Source organism: Hermetia illucens, chromosome 2, assembly GCF_905115235.1.
Source record: "Hermetia illucens chromosome 2, iHerIll2.2.curated.20191125, whole genome shotgun sequence".
Taxonomy (NCBI): domain Eukaryota; kingdom Metazoa; phylum Arthropoda; class Insecta; order Diptera; family Stratiomyidae; genus Hermetia; species Hermetia illucens.
The window spans coordinates 52219847-52241676 of record NC_051850.1 but is presented as its reverse complement, the minus strand read 5'-3'; the positions used below and the strand labels follow the sequence as shown (position 1 = coordinate 52241676).

At 40.5% G+C, this 21830-nt stretch overlaps 1 protein-coding gene and 1 long non-coding RNA gene across 10 annotated transcripts in view; one reads left to right on the top strand and one right to left on the bottom strand.

Annotated features, from left to right (window-relative positions):
- Nucleotides 1–21830, bottom strand: part of LOC119647532 (whirlin) — a 406732-nt gene that overhangs the window by 176989 nt on the left and 207913 nt on the right. The gene's annotated exons all lie outside the window — the stretch shown is intronic.
- The window catches only part of LOC119647533, an 81775-nt gene that overhangs the window by 59035 nt on the left and 910 nt on the right, over nucleotides 1–21830 (top strand). The window contains exon 3 of the long non-coding RNA XR_005248895.1: nucleotides 710–800. This is a non-coding gene — a long non-coding RNA (uncharacterized LOC119647533). The remainder of the gene's footprint in view (nucleotides 1–709; nucleotides 801–21830) is intronic.

Here is a 21830-nt window from a genome sequence, read left to right as displayed (position 1 = left end):
GGTTAGTTGAAGTCAGGTTACATGAAATTGGGTATCAAATTACTATTCAGCAAGTGTACCGTGGTGCATTGCGACATTGAACTAATTTTTTTGGATTAGTTTGAGGTGCAGGTTGATGATGATCTTGCTGTCGAATTTGTAATGAGTAAGGTGATTACGAGACGCGTTTGTGCTTTTACTTTGCTTGGAAGACAACAGTAATGTTATTAGAATTCGGAGCAGATTTCTGGGCATTTTCACCGCAAGATATACTGCTGTCGATTTCAATCGAGATTTCATAAGAATTTTTAACCGCTTTTGTATAATGGGATCTCGAAAGTATGAGAATAAACTCATTTCATTCTATTTAAATATACACAATGAATTTATGTCAGATATCAAGCATTTTCTTTCACAAACTTCTATTTTTCCCTTTTCCTGGGAGGCTTTCCATCTATTGTTTTATGGATATCATAGCATAGCTCCTACCATTCCGGGATGTATAGATTTCCAGTGTACCAGCATCATTTTATTATATGCCATGGTTTGATAACCTCTCGTTATTCTCCTTTTGTTTTTGTATTTTTTTTATACTGCTAGGAAACGCATTTTACAATATTTCTTTGAAGAGTCTTAAACGCGAGAATCCTTTAGAGTTTATCCTATACTTTTAAGATTTCGTTGCTTTTCATCAATTCAGTTTTAATATGCGTCTTTCATTTTTTTTCAGTGTTCTTGGTTAACAACCTTCAAATACTCGTTGGGACTCATCCTACTTTTCTCTGACTATTACAGACAAAAGGCCTTAAGAGAACAATAAGGTAATTAGCCATATCATATCAACTTATTTATTGATTTTTTGATCTGGGATGCTGTCATAAACAAACTAAGGATGAGTAAGTTGGAAAGAAACGGTGACTTTTGAACTTTGGGTCCAAAATGCTGTGATATACCGCGAAATATGTTAAGTTAGTTATCGGGTACTATGTTTGCTTCGTGACAACGTTTGATAGAATGGGTGTTTTTCTGGGATTGCTGAAAGTGTAGGAACGATGCGTCACACTTTCTTTCAGTTCTGAAAAAATTGAGCTTCTCAGTTGTTCAACTTATGGAGATATTAAAAAACGACCGAAAGTACCTGAAGAAATCATTAAAAAAGGCTTTCTAGGATACAGTATTTTCCAACCAATATGCATATGGGATAATTAGGCAGCAACTATTTTACTGGCATAAAAATAATAATTGACAATACGTATGACATAATTTTTGAATATATGCAGTAAAATGAGTGAATACAATAATTTTTTTAAAGACTGAACAAGTTCTGAGACCGTATCCATTTGATACCACATCGTAGCAATGGAATGCTTACTTAGAACACTGAGTCGAAACTAGCATCCATTCGAATTTGAAACAATAGTATACTTTCAAATGACAATCCAACAAGGAGTCGACATGGATCCGTCCATTCTGTAGCTACTGAAAGCCTCCTCTCGACTACTTCATTATCAGAGTTTCTTCGGCTATTGAGGCTCATCCCGCTTTGGTCTCCATCGTTCCAGGGAGTTTCGAGATAATATTGGCTTATATCTAAGTCGTTCTCCGGTAAGGCCTCAAGTGTCAATCCAACTGATTCACACCTGCCATCTTTTCCTTCTCTATATATTCCACTGGTCAGCTGTGACGAATCCCATCACCACCAAGCCTACTCTTTGTATTCAGCTTAACTTACCCTGGAACGATATTTTCGGCTATATGAGGGAGATCTCGGCGCTTTTCTTGGGTCTGACTGGCATAGGAGTTCAAAGTCGTCATCCAACTTTTCTAGCAGGAAAATTAGTGGATATATCTTAATCGCTGTTAAGTCTTTTTATACGGAACCCATTTTCTCCTCTTTTTTCTCTTCCCCTTACAACAGTATTACCCTAGCAATTTCAATGTCTAACAAAAGTTCATCTGCCATTTCTTGTGTATATTTTCCTCCTCTCCCCCTTCCCTGCACAAGTAAATTCTTCGACGGGTCATCGGAAATTCCAACTATACTTTGCCTCTCTACTCTTCATTGTTTTCAATTTAGTTCCCCTCTACCCAACTGATGTAATGTTCCCGAGCCTCAATCACTCATCAATAGCCCTTTCAACCCTTCTCTTCCTTTATGTACTTTTAAAAACACCTGTGCATTCATCATTGAGAAATGCCACTTGATATATGCTGGCGGTCACTCTTGCCAAACCGGAGCTCTTTCCAAGACCTGTGAGTAATCTTCGATGATAAACTTTGCTTGGGCAGATACTGTCTAAATGTCAACAAGCGGAGGTGCTCAGAGGTGGCGGCGAGGAAGATGGGGCGGCAACCCTATCGGCCAAACCAAAACCAAGCGGCCGAGGAGAACCTTCATAGTGGTGGCACCGGGAGACGCTGTAATCACTTTGGTTTGCCGGCCGTGATTCAGTAGGCGAATGCTCCAAAGGCCTAATTAGGGCGATCAGACCCGAGTCTGCACAGGGACTCATCTGAAGTGGCAAATTAGTCACGAAACCTTACCAGGGGTATACTGGTACCATGGGAACCGGGAAAGCCCCTGGACTCACATACTTCGGGTGAACTCCTTTTGTATGTGAGGACAGCTCGGTTATTTGCGATTGGCCCCCCTAGTGGGAGTTTCATGGTGGTTGTGGTTATGCTCAAGCGAGAAGAGACCTTCGGGCCTCGACGTGGTGTTGCCTATCAACACGGGTGCCGTACTCCATAGTTCGGTAGAGATTTAGGTAATTCTTGCATCCACCAGTATGAATGCTAAGCCATGCACTTGGTATAGACTGGTACTGCTATTGCGGGGCTCTGATTGTGGTCACAAAATCAATCCGTGATTAAGTCTCACGACAGGTGCCTACGTAAAACACCATGGGCTTCACTGTCAACAAGCGGACTTCCAGGATAACTGCCTTCATCTTCCGTACATTTTCTGGATTTAACTCTGCTCAACCTTTGATAACACTCTCCAGCTTCCGCTTTAGAAGCATCGGTGAATATTGTTTTGTGATCTTCTCCCATTCTCGCAACAGTGGCTTTCTTGCCCTCGAAAAAATTCAAAACAATTTTACGACAATTCCACTCGACTCCTACCTAAAACTAGGCTGAATCTTCCTCTACTTTACTGACTATGGCTCAACTGCAACCACTGACGTGTAACGCAGAAATTTTTGAAATGCCTTTTGCTAAGCTTGAAGTTTATTTTTCGATTCCTGGATTCCCAGACAATGTGGGTGTTATAATCCATTACAGTTTGGTCCGTTAGGCTTTAGCTTCCACTATAGGTCTAGTCATAGGTTAAGCTTTCCACTTTTTTCTCATATTTTAGAATATTTAACTGGATTATCTCCGTTTATTGTCCACTTAAATAAGCAAATAGACGTAGTTTATGACATGAAGAAGTGAGTTCTTTGGAGATAATTCCGCTTTTGTTTGAAGGAGCGACCCGCGTCTATATATTTCTGTTGCCTACCATCCACAAGATTTGAAACTTTACCGAGGGTACTACGACTCAGAATCCTGCTGAGTGATCCCTCCACATCTTCACCTACTCATAATTCTGGTTGAGAAACCAGGTTGCGGTAACGTCCCTTACAGGACCATCGAAATGCAATTTGCAGTAGCGGAGTCATTGCTATTTACCGCAGATTTTGATTTCCTTAGCAAGCCAATGAGTCAAGAGGCAGATGAATTGCGCGGTCCATCGGCAATTCAGCTTTGTGGCTGAATTGAACGCATGGTGACTGGGCTAGAGGTCTTCAGTCCTACCTGTACCAGATTGGAAAGGGGCGCTCTCCTGATAATTTAGCAATGGAGCAGTGAAGTGGCTATGCCGATCACATGTTTTTTGCCTTGAGGAAGATGGGATTGGTTCCGTCAGCAGCTTTATGCAGACACAGCGAATTTCCCTTCAGGCAACATTGACAGGAAGATGCTTAAGAGTGCTGGCAGATAGAGGCATTACACTAGGATATTTTTATTGTGCATTGTCCTTCCTTTTCTTCCCTTTCTAATGGCCGTGAGGTATTTCGTTGGTAGTTCGATGGCGTAACATGTAAAGGCTTTTACATACTACAGACACAACACCAAGGCAATATTGAAATTCGTTTTATCTCTGCATACACTACGCTGCACTTCTCATATTTTTCCAAAGCAAGGGAGTTTCAGCCTCTCGTGCTCATCGTCGATCCATATTGAATCTGCCGATGATCCATATTAAATTAAGGGTCAGCGCTCTGTTCTACTGGCAGCAAATGTAGTAGCGACATGCAAGCGAAAGCAACGACCAGCAAGATGTTGACACCTTTTTAACCTCTTGTTGGGCACATTTAAACTTCTTAAATCTTCTGTTGATGACCGTATGGAGGATCTGCATGGATATTCATTCCCGATCAGTCGAAATCCAACTGACCTACTGGCAGCTGTTTAGTTGCTCATAGGAAGTCTCCATTTCCGTTGCTGCATAATACTGCACAATTGGGATATTCCTTAACTAGAATCGGAATCTTTACTGTAAGATTTTCTTGGAAATCGGGTACAGGGCCAGAACAGCTTACTTGGCTTCCCAGAGCACAAAAGTAGAGTACCCCAAGCAGGACAGAAGTAGAGTCTACTCCTAATTTTGCTTGGGGTCATATATTTCAAAATATAATTTTTACCCCCTACTCGGGCGGAAAGTGAATTGTATGCGAATATGGAAAGTTTTTACCATAGTAAGTAAACCGGCTTTAACTGCTATAACTCAGCTTGAGAAATGAATTACTTTTTCCAAAACAAATGTTTCTGTCAATTTAACTGTCAATCTAGCACACTGCATGAGAATCCTAAAATGATTTTATACTGTCAATTTACCGTTCATATGTATGGTGTCTTCTGATAATCTTATGATAACATTTCATGTAGTTTGACGAACGTTTTCGCAATTGAAGTTTCAATAAAATGAAAACTTTAAGGAGCTTCATTTGAATCCAAAATATTTTGTGGATGACATTCCCTCCCACAGTGTAGCCCTTATCAAATGTGACTCATTGACATCATCGACAACTATTTGGTAGTTATGTTGCCGTATACCTGTAGATTCGTTTGGGTACTTTTTTACATAGTTGACTTAGATACTCCTTTTTTCAAATGAGAATTGAGACTCAAATGAATAGGGTCGGTCAAACACACATATACATATCAATATAAAATTTATTCGGAAAGTCTGGAATTATCATAATTATCATGACGTCATATCAAAACATAGACAAATGTTGTTAAACAAATATATACTACATAGTTATCCAGCATATCAGATTTTATGGTAGTTATTTGGACTCATTTTTAAGAGAACGTTTCCTGATTTGATCAAATCATTCATCTATTTACGTAAACAAAATTGTAATCATGGAAGCTGCAAAGTGTTATTCATGGCAGAAATTCCTCATATTAAAAAGCTTTTATATAGAATTCAGACTGATGCAATTCGTGTGACGTACACCGCTCAGATATATAATACAAACTTTCAACTACTAAACAAGCCTATGGTTAACTGCATACTAATGCTAAAATAGCGGAGCAGATAGGAAAAGTTAGAATATGTGTATCTGTATTACATGTGCAGCATGCATCTTAAGGTGCGAGGCACTAACCTTCCTGAGAAAGGTATCTTACAACAGAGCCCAAGAAGTGACTTAATTCCCTGTCATAAGGGCACACATTAACTTTTAAGGAGGAGAAAAAAGACCTGACAGATTTAAATAAAATTGTCTTCTCAGGTCGTAGTGGCACAGGCCTGACCTCACTACATCCATTTGACACCAATTCCTTTTTCACATAAGGACTTACTCAACAGGATAGCGAAAATTGCTAATTCCTTCTCCAACCATGGCAGCTACCGCAGTGGCTATCTTTGTAACCACCACATTTATCAGATAAATCAAGCAGTAGCTCCATGAAATAAGTCACGAACTGATTATGATGGTATCTTGCAAGGCACAGATCTCCTGGCAAAAAAGAACCTAAAATTCAGACAAGACACCGAAATACGGTACAAACATCACGTAAAATCTGAAACAGAGACCATCAACCACTCGTTACTTCCAATTAACCCCTTCCTTTTCTGACATCTCACCACGGCATTTTTCAGTCGGATCAACGGCTTCAATTTGTCGAACCTATTAGTAAATCGGGACAGGAATTCGTTATTGGTAGAAGATGACCCGAGTTCAGCGACACATTCTATTTTCATGAAAGATCCCACTTTGAAATTGAAACTCTCAGTATCTTCATGATGTCGATGACGACATGAGGGGAAACTGTAAAGAGTGTTGCAGGGTCATCGTTAGCCTTTTACCCTTGTGATGAGAACACTTGAAATGTCGTTCACGTTTGAATCACTCGATGTCGGCACCGATACATTGGACTTTTCCATCGATGAAGCATTCCACCAAAAAACCGACATTCATGATATCTTCCTGTTTTGTTTCTGGAGGACCTGTTTAAAAAACAAAACTGGCTTATGATCAGGAGCAATTGTCATGCATGAAGTCGGCAGTTTCGCTACATGTTCCAATTTCATAAAAGTTGGTAGGCAGTAACGTTGGGCTTTAGTCCCAAATCTTGTCAAACGTATGCACGGCACCTATAAATGTTAACAGAGCTGTACTGCCTTCCATCAAAAGCAGGGTTAGTTTTTTCGACTATGTGATAGACTTACGCCACAAACGCATGCTTTCCCTTGAACCCAGGTTGGTGAGGTGAAGGGATTTTATGTGAACTAAATAGTGCCGACAGTTGAAGGTAGCATGGATGTGAAACGAATAATAGAGATCAAATATTTAAGAGTCACACAAACCAAAAACTACTCTGGAAGACATATGTTGAAAACATACGTTTAAAAGCTACAAGGCCTTTGATGAGTCACAGGTCCATATCAGGGAAAAATTGGGATATACGCAACAACAGTAAGCCCACTGTCGACAAAAACGAAAAAGGACACGCTTAACAGAGCCAGAGGTCCTTCTGAGATTGACTCTTCTTCATTTTCACATACAAGTTTAGGCACAGAAGGCTTTCGTCGGAATGTTCGGGAGTATTAGAGAGGAGGGGAGCTGCCTAAATCAAAGGAAGGCTGGTATTATTTCTAGGCGGAATCCCGAACTACTAGTACCTAGATTGGAGCAACAGGGCGAACTGTGAGAACGAGGCAGTGACTTATTGTTTAAACCAGCAAATGATTACCTGACGCACCAACGAGCAGGTTAGGAAAGTAGCCAGGACGCCGCTATACGGACAAGAGCCTTTCTGTGGAATCGGAAATGAGTTGATGGCTACGACATTGAAAAATGAAGATGAACGACCGAGGGAACTGTACTGGACGAACCTACTAAGAATGAAATAGTCAAGGGTGATCATGGGGGATACGAATTCAAGCGCTTAAAGGATTGTTAATACCTCGCCAAGAAGAGCCTCCAGATCATAATAGGAACACTCACTGGTCACTACAATAGTGGGGTAGCTAGGGATATCTGCGAACAATGTCCGGAGATTCAGAAAGGGGGATGGAAACGAGAGGATTCCCCAGGATAATTTTCACCCTGGCATTCGTTTTTCAAATAATTTTCAACCCATGCCCGGATTTCCTTTCTAAGGCCCTGATATTTTCTATTGAGCACTTAAGGGGGCCTGCACGTCTAAGGGATATCTTAGATTATTAGCCCTTTAAAAATGAGGCAGATGAAGGTTTGATAAATGCGCAGACACTTACTACTCCGTTGAGCGGAGAACCGACTTTACAGGCTTCATAGAACTCGGGAAGTATAGGAAGAAACTGCACCACGTTCTGAAATTTTAACAAAAGGTTGGTTGGATGGAGCCATATAGACCTCAACGCTCATTCTGCCGAGATAAAGAAAGAGATAAATCTAATTTCCGACCATATTGACGCGATGATGGGTTGAGTATTTTTATGAATTGCTGAACAACCAGAATATTGGCGCAGTGAAGGCTACATCAACAGAAGGCAATAAGCAATTGTTCGCCGATCCAAGCAGTTTTTGTGGATTTTTTGTGTAAGAATTTTTGGATTCATGGTGGTTCCATTTGTGCATAGCTATTAGTGTATATACATTGAGTATGCCCCAAGCTTATGTGATATTAACACTTTATCTCTTAGGGCTTTGTCATTTTACGAGTAAGAGACATTGTTAGTAATAGTAGGATTTCCATCAAACTTTCCAATATGGTAGAACATCGTAACCTATGTTACCACACTTATATAATTCTAGAACGAATTTATGGGAGGCTCTCCAGTAAATTTTCAATACATAGTAATATGCTATTGTTAATTTTATAGAAGACGGATTTTGATATGTTTGAGGCGTAGATGCATTAAGAGACCTGATACGTGATCTGCGCATAAGCTTTTCTCCCCTATTTTGCAATGCCAAACAGCTCAACATGTGCTGAATATCATCGACTCATTGCCTGTTGTACTCTAACCTTAGAAATAGTAGTTCGCCATGATGAAGTGAATAACAGAAGCATAGCTGAAAGAATAACCCGAGATTTAAGATTTGTGGCCACTGAATATTATTAAAAGCAAGACAAAATAAAAGGCGGCAACGCCAGTTCCAAAAATAAAAAGGACACCAACAGCGATAGTCAAACGAAAACAGGGGAGATATGAGAATACAACTTTGAGGCCGTTGATCATTTCTCCTATTTACGGTTGATAATCACAACCAAAAACAGCTTTGATGCCGGAATCCCATCAACAGAGGCCATTTCATCTTACAACAAGTCGGAAAACCAGAAGCTGTGGACTTCAGGTCTGAAAGGTTTTGTGTATTTTTTTTTTTATAAAAACGTCTCTCCCCTCCAGCATGTGTATATACATATATTTTGTCAGAATATCCACTTTTGGGTGCTACTGACATTCAAAGTCACTGAATTTGGACTGAAGCGACAAATTCGACATATTATAACTTTGTTAGTAACAGTGCGATTTCCACCAATTATGCTCTATAACAGAACCTATATTACTAAAAAAATTCATGGTTCTAGTATGGAATTCAGGGGGGTTCTGCAGTCAGTTACTAAAAATTGTAGTAATGCATAATTATTAACTTTATTTTAGCAGATATCAGTACTATAGGTATTTCGGAGTCTAGGCACCATAAAGTGGCGGCTTCCTGATTATTTTCAGATTCTTCGGTTGGGTAGGTTCTGAGAATGGCCTCGTAAAAGAAATTACTCTTTTCCAGCTTCCGCCCTTTAACTTTGTAAACTAAATGTCAAAATTGAGGCGAGTTTTGAAAAGTAATCGAGACCTTTGATGGGATACGCCATATGACTATATTTGGTGCAAAAAAATTTGACACTCCCTTGTTGTATGTATGTGGACCCCCTTAAATTCCATGCAAAATGATGCAATTTACTGTAGGCGTGAGTGTTTACAATTGCCACAAAATTTGGTGTCAACAAACGTAACCGTTTCTGCGAAAAATGTGTGTGACAGACAGACAATAAACCGGTTTTAATAAGGTTTTGTTTTACACAAAACCTTACAAACTGATCTACTCAAAATGTCTCACCATAGGTTCAACGGCTAGGGATGTCAAATTGGTGTAATTGGGGCGCAAAATCTGTGGGTTTGGAATTCCTTATTAATTCAAACCTAGACTGAACTCCGGTTATCGTGCCAATGATGATGATATTTATATCTTTACTCCCGTGGTTGACAAAAGTAAAGTCGGCTCGATTTATTTATTATCTTAACCCGGTCATGCTCATTACACAGTGCGTATTACGATATTTTATTTCTTTTTCATCTACAGTTAAGAGGCGCAAACAAACGCCAACAAACACTTCTAGTTGTTGATATGCTTGTCCATTACAACAACACATCCATAGCCATAATTAGGCAACTTCTTTCTAGCGAGCAAGTAAGCACAACACTATTCCATTACATAAATTATATTTTGAAATTCCTCTCACTCTCCGCCTACATCACTCTTTACTAACTTTAATGATTGCGTGAAATTTACCAGAAACAACTCTAACACTGATACCACTGTTAATTGGTAATCTCTTGTGGCTCAACCGACTCAGTGCACTTAATTTTGTGTTAGATAATCTGATTTCAATTGTAACGAATGGAGGGGTCCACTTAATTAATTTAGTTTAATGTTAATTGGTTGGTTCTTTGGGCGCAGGAAGTATCCAGTAGGTAATCAATAGACCTTAAAAGCATTTCAAGCATGGGCTTTGAACTTTTCAAAAAGATGAGATGTTATTGCACAGATATAAATACCACGAATTCGGAAAAAAATATCCAAAAGTTACATGTAAGATTGAAATCATTAGTCTGCACATAAAAATTGAGTTCCTCCGGCATGAATCGCATAACATTAAATTCTTCCAAAGCCCCGAAGTAAAAATCAATCAAAATTAATTAATTAGGCACTCAAAAATTCGCAACATATACACATGCAAATGCTATGAAATTAACAGTACCACACATTCAATGACCCACCCTGGAGCAATTTCCAGTATTGGCGTAATATCGGATGATATCGGATGAATCTTAGGAAATCACTGAACTCATCAAAGCATTTCCAACAGAAAAGATAGTTTTTCTTCAGTAACAGGTTCTGTTTTGATTGCCATCAATATCCGAATCCGCTAATGAATGTTGATGAATGCAATAACAATAAAACGAAGATGCTATCTGGTATATATGAGGTCAATGTATGTAAGAGATATGCATGTGGTACGGATGGAAGTGGTTATAATTTTAATGTTGAGAAGACTCTTGATGACAACAACACCGTATCGTACACCTATGTCCATCCATAGGGAATATCTTCAACCGAAAGCACTTTTGTCAAGAATCTCTTTCATCCTAAGAGCCCAGCGATTCGCTGAAAGAAATGGTTTCCCAGCGTGGCGAAGTTTACGTCGGCTTTAACAGAGTCACCTTTCGCCCAAGGTGGTCTCTTGAATGATGGTCAACGCCTGAATTTTCTCATCGTTTAGAATCACATGCAATATAAATGGTTATCTATGATATATTTCATCTTATTTATGTTTGTGTGTATATAGATATGGAGGTTTACCGTGTATAATGGGATATAGACAAAAAGCACACTTCGTCACTGTTCACGTAGGGTAGAGGAAGACGATGTTTTGTGGTATATTCAGGTTTTTGGAGTACTCATAAGTGATGGCAAAACTACTCAAATATATATACGCAACCACTCAATGACATAATTCCTACACTTCATTGTAAAGGATGTTTAAGCGAAGAAGTCAATTATTTTGATAAATATGCATGAGGCTATCACTGATCCGAGCTCTTTTGCACGCCCCCCTAATCCATTCTAAACGGTTGCGGTTGCTAAATTCTATGAGGGCCTTGAGATTATAATCGATTTTTTTGCGAAGGATTAACTATCCACATGCAAACAAAAATCCCAATTGTATCCTATCTGTCCTCTACAATTGACTTATTCTAAGAGAACAAATGACCCCATTCTAGATTGCTTCTTATTATCTTGCGTATGAAGACTTCGTACTTTTCCCATTTAGAGCCCATACGGAAACCTAACTTAGATGCTACACATAAGCTGTATCTACAACCGTATAGTGTTCAGGCCACCTTCATGAACTCCAGGTACACTTCAACAACACCGAACATGACTTGGTGGCAAAGGTGGGATCTCATGGTGTGGCGTGACACGCTACGTGAATTTATTGCATGCGAAATTTCACATGAAGAAGACAACCAAGACTTATGCCGCTAGTGTTCTCCCCAACATATTTTTCCACGTTCATGTGCTCCTTTTTCGGGGGATTTATTGTCTAGACCTGCTGGATGTTTAATTGAAGCTCAAGGTGACTTTTTTATAGATGGTATACTTGTCCGCTTGTGAGTTGAGATTTTTTCGAAGGACGGTTCCTTGCTGGCTCTAGGGCATATATTTCACTGTCGAATAGTACCGACCTCGAAATTAAGGCGAATTTATTATATGCACAGTTTCTGAAATGATGGGTAAGCGTGTGAGAAACTATCGAAGGGACGTTGTCCTTTTGCGAAGGATACGAGACGGTTCGATACACTAATCTTTAAATGCAGTGAGTGGCACGTTTTAGCTATTTTTCTTCGCGAGTACGTGTAGGGAAAGTAAACTTTAAAGTGGGGGAAATCGAAGTAAATGGCGAACATTCTAATCATCATATCGATTTCCATTAAATTATAAAAGTTTATTATTACGACTTTCAATTTAGGGGAGCTATTTCATTTCGTTGATTTGAATGGTAGCATTTATGCGTAGCTCACCTAAACGGTAAGTATTTTTTCGAAAAGACATTTTATGTAACCTCATAGCTGTTGCAATTATAAGAGTTCTCTCAATACACACTACCTTGTGTAAAGGATAGTCTTCTACTAATTTGTTTTAATAATATTATAATATGACATAAAAGAACTAAAAGAACTAAATTTTGGGCTTTCCACTTTAATGAAGGAAGGCTTTTGTTTATATTCCTGCTTAGTTAGTTATTTTAATTTAGTGATAAGATTGCAGCCCAAAGAACTTAGCCCTTTTGTTAGGTCCATTGTACTCTTTCCTAAAATAGCGTATTCAAAAGCCTTCCGTCCATTGCGGATTTGTAGAGAGGTGAAGAGTGCAAAGATTCTCCTTTGAAGAAAGCATTGCCGATCTTCGTCTGAGTTCTAAAAAAGCCGAGCAACTGCATTTAAAATGAGGGACCGCGTCCTCCCTACGCAAATCCGGTACTCGAATCACCACCCCAGATTTTCATGTCTAGGTTTAAGGAGCAGTGTCTTGTTATACCAGGGTTTTCACCCACTTGTTAAACGCCATTTAAAATGCCACTCCAAATGCCCTGGGTTATTTGAAAAAGTTTTTCACTGGCAGCACTTCAACTCTTCGGTTGTATGAACTGTTGCAATTTCACCCTTCGGAAGAGACGTGACACAGGATGTTTTTTTGTTAAATGCTTTTGCGTTTTGACTCCACCAATATGGAACTAGACATTTAGCTGGTCAGTCTGTCAACCTGCTCATTAACAGCTATATTCGATTGCTCTGGCACCCACATAAAAAGTGTTTTACTCAATAACTCAGCAAACGGATACAACTTCACAATATGACTCTGATAAAACATTTCTTTCTTGTTCTCTACTTTTATAAACTTACTTAAATTATTTAATTAAATTGAGAGGAGTCCTTCTTCTCCTCGTTTCTCTGCTTGCACTCTAACAGACACCGAAAAACAATTTTTGCTGTCAAAAATTGACTTTCGATATCATGGCCGCCATGCATGCGTCTGACATGCAAGTTGCTCGTTCCGCCACATGGCTAAAGTGCTAATAACACTGCCCGACTATCGAAATAGAATCAAATGCTGTGACTCCGCTTTTTTGTCGCAAACATTTTGGTGCTGCGAATAAAATGGTACGATTTTTCCGACTGGTCGGGCCAGTTCCATAATCCGAGTATTCCGAGAACATTCAAGCCCAATACGTACCCCTGAGTGAATATTATCAAGTTTAAAACCATATAGCCAGCATTCATTGCAGCCACCTGATGTTTGCTCATGAGTTTCGAGATGAACGCATGGCCGTCTGATTAGAAGACCTTCTACGTGCAAATGGAATCGTTAGCTGCTTTCTTTTTCACCTCCAAATGAAGAGGAATGGGGTTGATTTGGAATACAATAATACTTAAGCAACTGGGCCCTATGGATTTGTGGTATCAGCTTGCTTCTCATCCTCGGCTACCACCCTTCAAATATGGTTCCCATTCAGCCGACAACTGAGAGTCTTGGATTTGTTCATGTTTATCTTCAGAAAGATTCTACTTGACTCTCTTTTCAGACATCAGAATAAGCTTTATTAGGGATGAGTATATCCAGTAAATCTACTATGGTGAATGTCCCCAGGTCTTACATATCCCAGTCCTAAATTTTACATTCTGTAGTGTTTCTGATATTGTTCTGTGATATAATGTTTCTACGTAGTAGATTGATCCCATGCTGTCTTGTTACGTCACAAATCACTCTGAACGCGGCAGAGTTGAAGTCACCTTCGATGACCAAGAATCCACCTCTTCGGATGTCGCTTTCCCATTTCTTGGCATTCATCAAGTGTTGTCCTCGCGGATTCGCTTCTCTAACAAGCATTTTGGTAACAGTGAGATCACTACCTAGCAATGTATTAATAGCTTTTGGGTGGATTCACTAGTCTATTCAATCTTTCTAGTTTGTCCGCCACCGGAGCGGTTGGAGGTGCCTATTACGAAATCATTGCATCTGCAACCTGAGTGCGTATCACCGATCAATACAAGTATCACGTATGAACTCTTCGACCAAACCTTGACTTCTCGTCAAATCGCATGAAGGAGTCATTAACCAAGTTCAGGATCTGCAGTTCGGCACTAACAGATTTTCTAATAGTCTCGAATAGTGTTAATGCTAGACTTTCCTAACAGATAAAGTGGGCGTTAACATCACACCCTACTAATACCCCATACTTTCACTTTTGGTATATTGGATAGTTCTAATGAATGTTCCACTGAAAACTTGCCTTTGTTGTAAGGAAAGTCAATAAAATACCAAAGATTTCACTTATTATGATTATCCGTCCGTCGTTAACTTCCTGGTTTAAGAATGTCTACTACTGATGGCTACTGATCCGACCACTAATTAGTACAGTAGTCGGCTTACAATGCTATTAGTTTATTTGGGAAATATAGCACTCTATGTAAAATTTAAATCAAGATACCCTGGGCCACACGTCCCTTTCATTATCGTTAGGAGCCAACACTTATAGTAAGACGATCTAAAGCCCGCAGTAGAGCTGATAGCTCCCCTTATTTTTGAATTTCGTGAGCATTCGATTCAGGAAAACTGATCGTGAGGAAAGTTCCCCACCTCTCAGCTATCTCTCTCATGTGCTGATGTTGTCCTAGATAAAAGTTATTATATTTGGAACTTTCAGCGTCATTACATTCCCTATCTGAAAGCCAGAGAAGGCACTTGTTGAACACTGGCAACTCAAAGGTCCTTTTCAGAGTTATTTGCACACTTTCCCGTACACCGTTGAGGGAGGAGCAGTACTGCTAGCGCGAATTGCTGGTTTCTTCGTCAGCAAAGTTTAATAGTAATGTTTGGCGGTATATTCCTAACAACCCAATGCGAAATTTGATATCTTGCGATCATGCAGTCCTTACAGTTAGCAGGAAATTCTTCCTAAGCTGTTCGCACTGCTTATAATGATAACCGACTGGATTGGTTTCGTCAGATAAGCACCATCCATCGGCTTCGATAGCCTTGGCTTCAAATGAAGACCCAGCTTTTATTGGCCATCTTTGTTGTCTTTTGAGTTGATGAGTTGGGATCATCGACTGGGTTTGCCCTTAGCCACAGACACTACGGACAACCCTTTCAACTTTCGCACTTCCTGGGATTGGGATTTGCCCCGAGGTAGTTTGGCCAGAAACATTGCTTTGCAGGAAGGCGGGCTGCTTGAAGATTCAATGCTTACTCGTGGGTAAGACTTTGGTCTCAGTAAGTGGCACCTGCCGGGGCCCAAGTTTGGGACTGCTCAGAAAAAGGCCCGCTTCAGCTCCTCCGTTAAAAGCTGGGTTCCAGTTGGATTAGTCCCTAATTGAATAAGCGGAAAATCTGAGTTTATGCTCCGGTTCTTCACCGATGAGTTCGAGGTTCCCCGCCCACTAAGGGTAGTACGTTGTGGTGGAAATTTAATTTTAATTTTTGTTTTTTATTAATAGTTTTTTGATGATTAATTTTCCGGCTGGACTGGAACAGCAAAACAGCAAAAATCCGCATCGTTATTTCGAGTCAGGTCTTTCACAGCGAAGTGGAACTTACTCCTTTCTTCTATTTGGCACCTGTTTGCCCTTTTTTTGTTTCGCACGTAATAATAAAGAATGACGGCTCAACGATTTGATTTGGATTCAGGTTTTGAAGCGTTTTAGACCTCTTCATTTATGCCACACGGTTTTCCGTAGCAACAACTTAGCGCCTTAATTACTAAGCTATCGGTGTTTTGTTTTGCATTTGGAGTTTGCACCTCCTTATCACCTTAGATCCCGGGACTTGTATTCTTCAGTCAAAAAGGTGTTTTGTTCCGCGACGGCTGCGTGTTGGCCGGCGAAAAAACTCCAAATCACATAAAATTGATTCAAGTTCATCTCCGCAAGCAGACAGCATTTTTTCTGTGATGAAAGGATATTTTGTGGACCGTAAATATCTTAGATAACATACCCTTGAAAATATTGCTGTTCATATCAGTGGAAGAAATTCACTTTCCAAGCAGGACTTGTGAATCGGTCATGCAGAAACCACATGACACTAAATAATCGAGGAGGATTTTAAATCCATATTGAAGACATAAGAGTACGAAGGCATAGAATTTTACAAATAAATGAAAGGATCCTTTTCTTTGTGGAAGTACGTATTTCTACGGATCCTATCGTTCACACAATTGAATGCATACCGCTCTCAAGCAGACTTTTTCCAAAAATATGTCGACAATAAAGGTCATCTCGCTCGACTGACATTCCAATAGTTATTCAACATACATTTGTATGTTGTGACATGAGGTGCATAAGATTTTCTTTTGTCGAAGTTCCGGAAAATGGATATTACATTTTTCGGAAAGTATTTCTCATAGCCATTCCATTCATATGTGCTGTGGTAATACGATAAATTCCTATTCACAGAATGGCTAGCAGCATAAATTGTAACTTTTTCTCACGAATAGAAATCTGGTCTAACTGTATGTTTGTCAATGTCGTGGTTTATCGTGAAACTTTGGTTCTGATTCGCCTCAAGTAAAATCTATTTTAATCGTTTTCGTTCTCAGTTTGAAACGACTACGAGGGTTCGCTAGAAATGGTCCCACCTAAGACTAGTATATCATTAATGGGTCTAGTATCGAAATATTCAAAAAGGGATAAAAGAGTTCTAAACTTACATGCGTTTTGGTTGCAATGTCCCCCATAAGGAAATCGGTAGAAAATAGTTTTGATAATAATATCCTTGCAGAGAACAGAAAAGCCAGGTGACGAGAACCAATGGGTGGCAACAAAGTAAATGGGAGCGGTAATTAATATGATAATCTAGAAAGTAACTTAACTCTCCCGAAAAAATCCCCGCAGTTGGGCAACCAATCTTAGAAATCCAAATGAAAACAGTAGTTAGAAATACGAAGTAGGACTAGTGACCTAAATGAAAATGTCAACACTTCACTAAGATTATCGCTAGTGTCAAATCTTCACGTATCCGCTATCAAGTTCTATGTCTATCTACACTATATGTTATACGTAGTTATTAGTAGCTGGCGACGTACATCAACCCGTCCCATTTTACTGCCTTGCATTATAAAAACGGGGCCCTGGGTGAAAATTAAACAGGTCTGGGGTAAAAATTATGGGGCCCCCTAATGGTCTGGTGCCAAAAGCTGCGACTTAGCACGCGAACGCGGTAAAAATGGCTACAAACTTCTCTGTTTTGGTAGCCCACACAATCAATACAATGTTGACATTACCATCTTCAAGGGTTTCCGTGATGCCATTAAAGAAGTCGAACGATTTGATGATCGGCGGATAAAGCTCACCATTGTATCAACTGATCGCAATATTCACTTCTTCTCCGCGTACGCACCACAGTTAGGTTGACCTAAAGCCGAAAAAGATGCCTTTTTGAAACTTCTCGATGAAAAGACTTGTTACGTGCCTGCTGATGACTATATCATCATTGCCGGCGACCATAATAACACATGCCATGGAGGAAAGTGGTAAGCGTATAGTCGATTTTGTGGACACCCATCACCTTGTACTTATGAATACATGGTTCATCAAATGATTGTCTCATCTTCCTACATTTTATAGTGGGAATGGTAAAACGCAAATCGACTATATTTTCATAAGACGCCGACATTTTACCACCACCACTGATTGCAAAGTCGTTCCCTATGAGACCATTGCACCTCAACATCGGCCATTGATTGCCGTCTTGCGAATTAAGCCACCGATAAAACAACGTGAACGCACTGGCCCGCGGCACATTAAATGGTGGCGATTTGGTGAGAAGAAAGAAGAAACGATCTCACTCTCACGATTGCGGACCATTACGGATGTGGAAGAATCATGGAACCAAATGAAAGACACGATGCACAAAGCGGCCTCTGCAACCCTCGGGGTCACCAAGCCGGGTAAGTGGGACATCAATCGAGATACTTGGCTTTGGAATGATGATGTTGAAATGAAGGTCCGTGAAAAAAAAAACGCCTCTACTGCAAATTTCTTTACGATAAATCACCTGCTAATTAGCAAATTTATAAGAATGCCAACCGGGAAGCAAGGAAAGCGATTGCTGTCACCCGAGTGGCTCATTGCAAATATCTTTACGATAAACTGGACAATTGGGATGGCGAGAGAGATCTGTATCGACTTGCCAAAAGCCGAAACGAACGCGCACAAGATATCGGACACTTCTGTTGCGTTAATGGCTAGAACAGTACTTTGCTTACCAACTGAGCCGCGGCGTATAGATGGCGAGAATATTTCGAGCAGATTTCAACTGCCTGTCATTGCCGACATTGGGAACGGCCGACCGAACCAAAATCAAATGGCCGAGGAGAAGCTCCATAGTGGTGGCATTGGGAAACCCTGACTCACATTGGTTTGTCGCCGGGATGTAAGAGGCGAATGCTCCAAAGGCCTAATTAGGACATTTAGACCCGAGTCTGCACGGAGATTCATCTGAAGTAGCAATAGGTCACGAAACGAACGAAGGAAAATACTGGTGCCATGGGAACCGGGATAGCCCCTGAATTCATATACTTCAAGAGAATTCCTGTTGAATGTGCTCGGTTGTTGGAGTTCGCCTCCTAGTGGGAGCTTAATGGGGGTTGTTGATTAAGTTTAAGCGTTTCAACACGGAACCCGAATCCTTAGTCCAGTAGAGATTTACGTAGGTCTTGCATCCACCAGTATGAATGCTGAGCCATGCATTTGGTATAGACAGGTACCGTTGTAGCTTGTCGCAGCGGGGCACCGATTGTGGTCACAAAATCAATCCGTATCTTATGAAGACCGTGGGATTAAGTCCCCGCGACAAGTACCCACGTCTGTCAACGCAACTGAAGTCGAGGAAGCAATAAAACGAATGAAATCGGGGAAAGCAACAGGATCTGACAACATCGCATCTGAGCTCTGGAAAGCGAAGAGCTGGGAACACTGTAGCTCAATGAATTCTTTAATTGGGTTGTTTAGGAAGGTAGAACACCATCTGACTAGCAAGAAAGTACACAATTCCAATATGGAAGAAGAAAGGTAGACTAACAGAATGTTCAAATCACCGTCCGATCCGGTTACTTTCCCATACCATGCTTGACGAGATGGTTGAAATAACTGTGAATCAAGCCCGATCTGTTAAGAACTGCAGAATAAGTAAGGCAATACACGCTGCGTGGTTACTCATGGAGAAACACCGTGACAAGCACCGCCCTCTTTACATTGCATTTATGGATCTAAAGAAAGCGTTTGACCGTGTGCCACATGAGCTCATCTGGCATGCTCTACGACAAAACTCGTGCGTTGGATTCAATTGCTCCACCACGATCCGAAAAGTAAAGTTCGTAGTGTGGCGGGTTTATCAAAACCGCTTCGTGTCTCTGTTGGCGTTCATCAACGAACGTCGCAATGTCGTCCGTCCTGTTGCTCTCTATGGTTTCGAGTGTTGGCCGACTATAAAAAACAATGAACGCCATCTTGCGGTAATGGAGACGAAGATGTTGCATTGGACTAGTGACGTGATACGTTTTGATCACATTCAAAATGAGGATATCCGCAATCGATATGGAGTTGCACCGATCGTGGAAAAATTGCGAGACGGGCGCATTCGATGGTATGGGCACGTAATTCGGGCTAACGAGAATTCACTTGCCAAGATTGGTCTGAACATCGAAATCAATGGTAAGCGACCAAAAGGCCGACAAAAACAATGATGGCCTGACACGCTGGATGGAGATTTGAAAGCCTCATAATTGCATCCAAATCAGGCATTTGATAGAGATCAATGGCGAAACCGATCACGTCGAGCCTGCTCCGCCTGTGAATCTGAAATTTATTTCCCTTGATTATAAGAACATAAGAGTGGTTAACTGTCGAGATAGCTGAGTGGTTAGAGCAGAAGGCTATCGTACGGAAGGGCGCAGTTCAAATCTCACTGGTGGCAGTGGGATTTGTATCGTGATTTGACGGACACCAGTCTCAGCTATGAATGAGTACCTGAGTCAATTCAGGGTAATAATCTCGGATGAGCGCAATGCAGACCACAATGCCTCCTACAGTGTATTACTGTAGTGCACTGTTACGATCTTCGATGAAGTGCTCTAGCACACTTCAAGGCTGATATTGCATAATATGGATTGTTGCGCCAACGATTATTATTATTGTTAAGATGGTTAATATTAGAAAAGATTAGATAGTAAATAACTTTCGTAACTTCATTTGGTTTTGCTTTATGTCAGTTCTCCCTTAACTGTTCGCCATTGCCCCACTTTTAAGAAATTCTCTCCCACTTGCAACACTTATGGCGTGACTCTTGCTAATGAATACCATGAAACATGCTCTCATGACCTGGGAACCGGTTCTTGGCAAAATGTCTACTGCGAGACGGGGACTGCTTTTATCCTGATCGAGCAGGCGACGCCAGATCTTGGGCTGCACATCAATGAAGGCAAGGCAAAATATATGGTGGCAACGTCAGAACCAAAAACCAACCAATTAACAACATCAAACCGCACTGGTCAAACGGGAAGAATAAAGATAGGAGACTACAACTTTGAAACCGTTGATAATATCTCCTATCTAGGGTCGAAAATCTCAACCGATAATAGCTATGATGATGAAATTCGCGCACAGTTGTTGGCAGCGAACAGAGCCTATTTCAGCTTGCAAAAACTTTTCTGCTTAAAACGCCTCACCATAGGGTAAAATCTCTTACTATACAAGACTATGATCTTGCCTGTCCTCATGTATTCCTCGGAGACTTGGGTTTTCAAGAAGAAAAATTGCGAACTCTTGGCTGCGTTCGAGAGAAAATTCGTCCGAAGGGTTTTTGGTCCCCTACATGAGGATGGGCGATTCCGTAGCCTACATAACGATGAAATCTTACCGTGACCGTCAGGTTGTGGATAAAATCCGGCTCAACTCGATACAATGTCATGTCATGTCACTGCACGTGCAGGATTTCATATTTTCCATCTACTAAATAAATCAGATGCTGTTTGGAGAGAAATAAAATGGCGGAGCAAATAAAATCTCCTACTAGTGCTAGGACCTCGGTGAAGCCACATTTAAAGTATCTGCATGCAAATTTAATCTCTCTCCGTTGAGTAGAATCTATGGGCTCGTCTATTATCAGCCTGGTACACACACACGATCGGCTGAGAAACGTTTTGGACTAAAGTTGTCATGTTCGTGCAAATCTCACTTTGGTGAAGTCCAAGGAAATATTGGGCCAGCCGGTCTCGTATACAAGAGAATGGAGGACAAAGTCAATGCTGCTGACCACAATGCGTAAGCCACATATCGGAAAAATTCGCCTGCTTATGCAAAAGGAAGTTTCTGTTAAATCACGTTAGGGAACGATCCTTTGACAACCGTATTAGATGGCAGAGACACTGTCATGTCAAAGGCACGAAAGACTATTCTGTTAAAACAATAGTAGAATACAAATTCGTCGAGGTTTGACTGAATTAGAAAGTACATTCTTGGA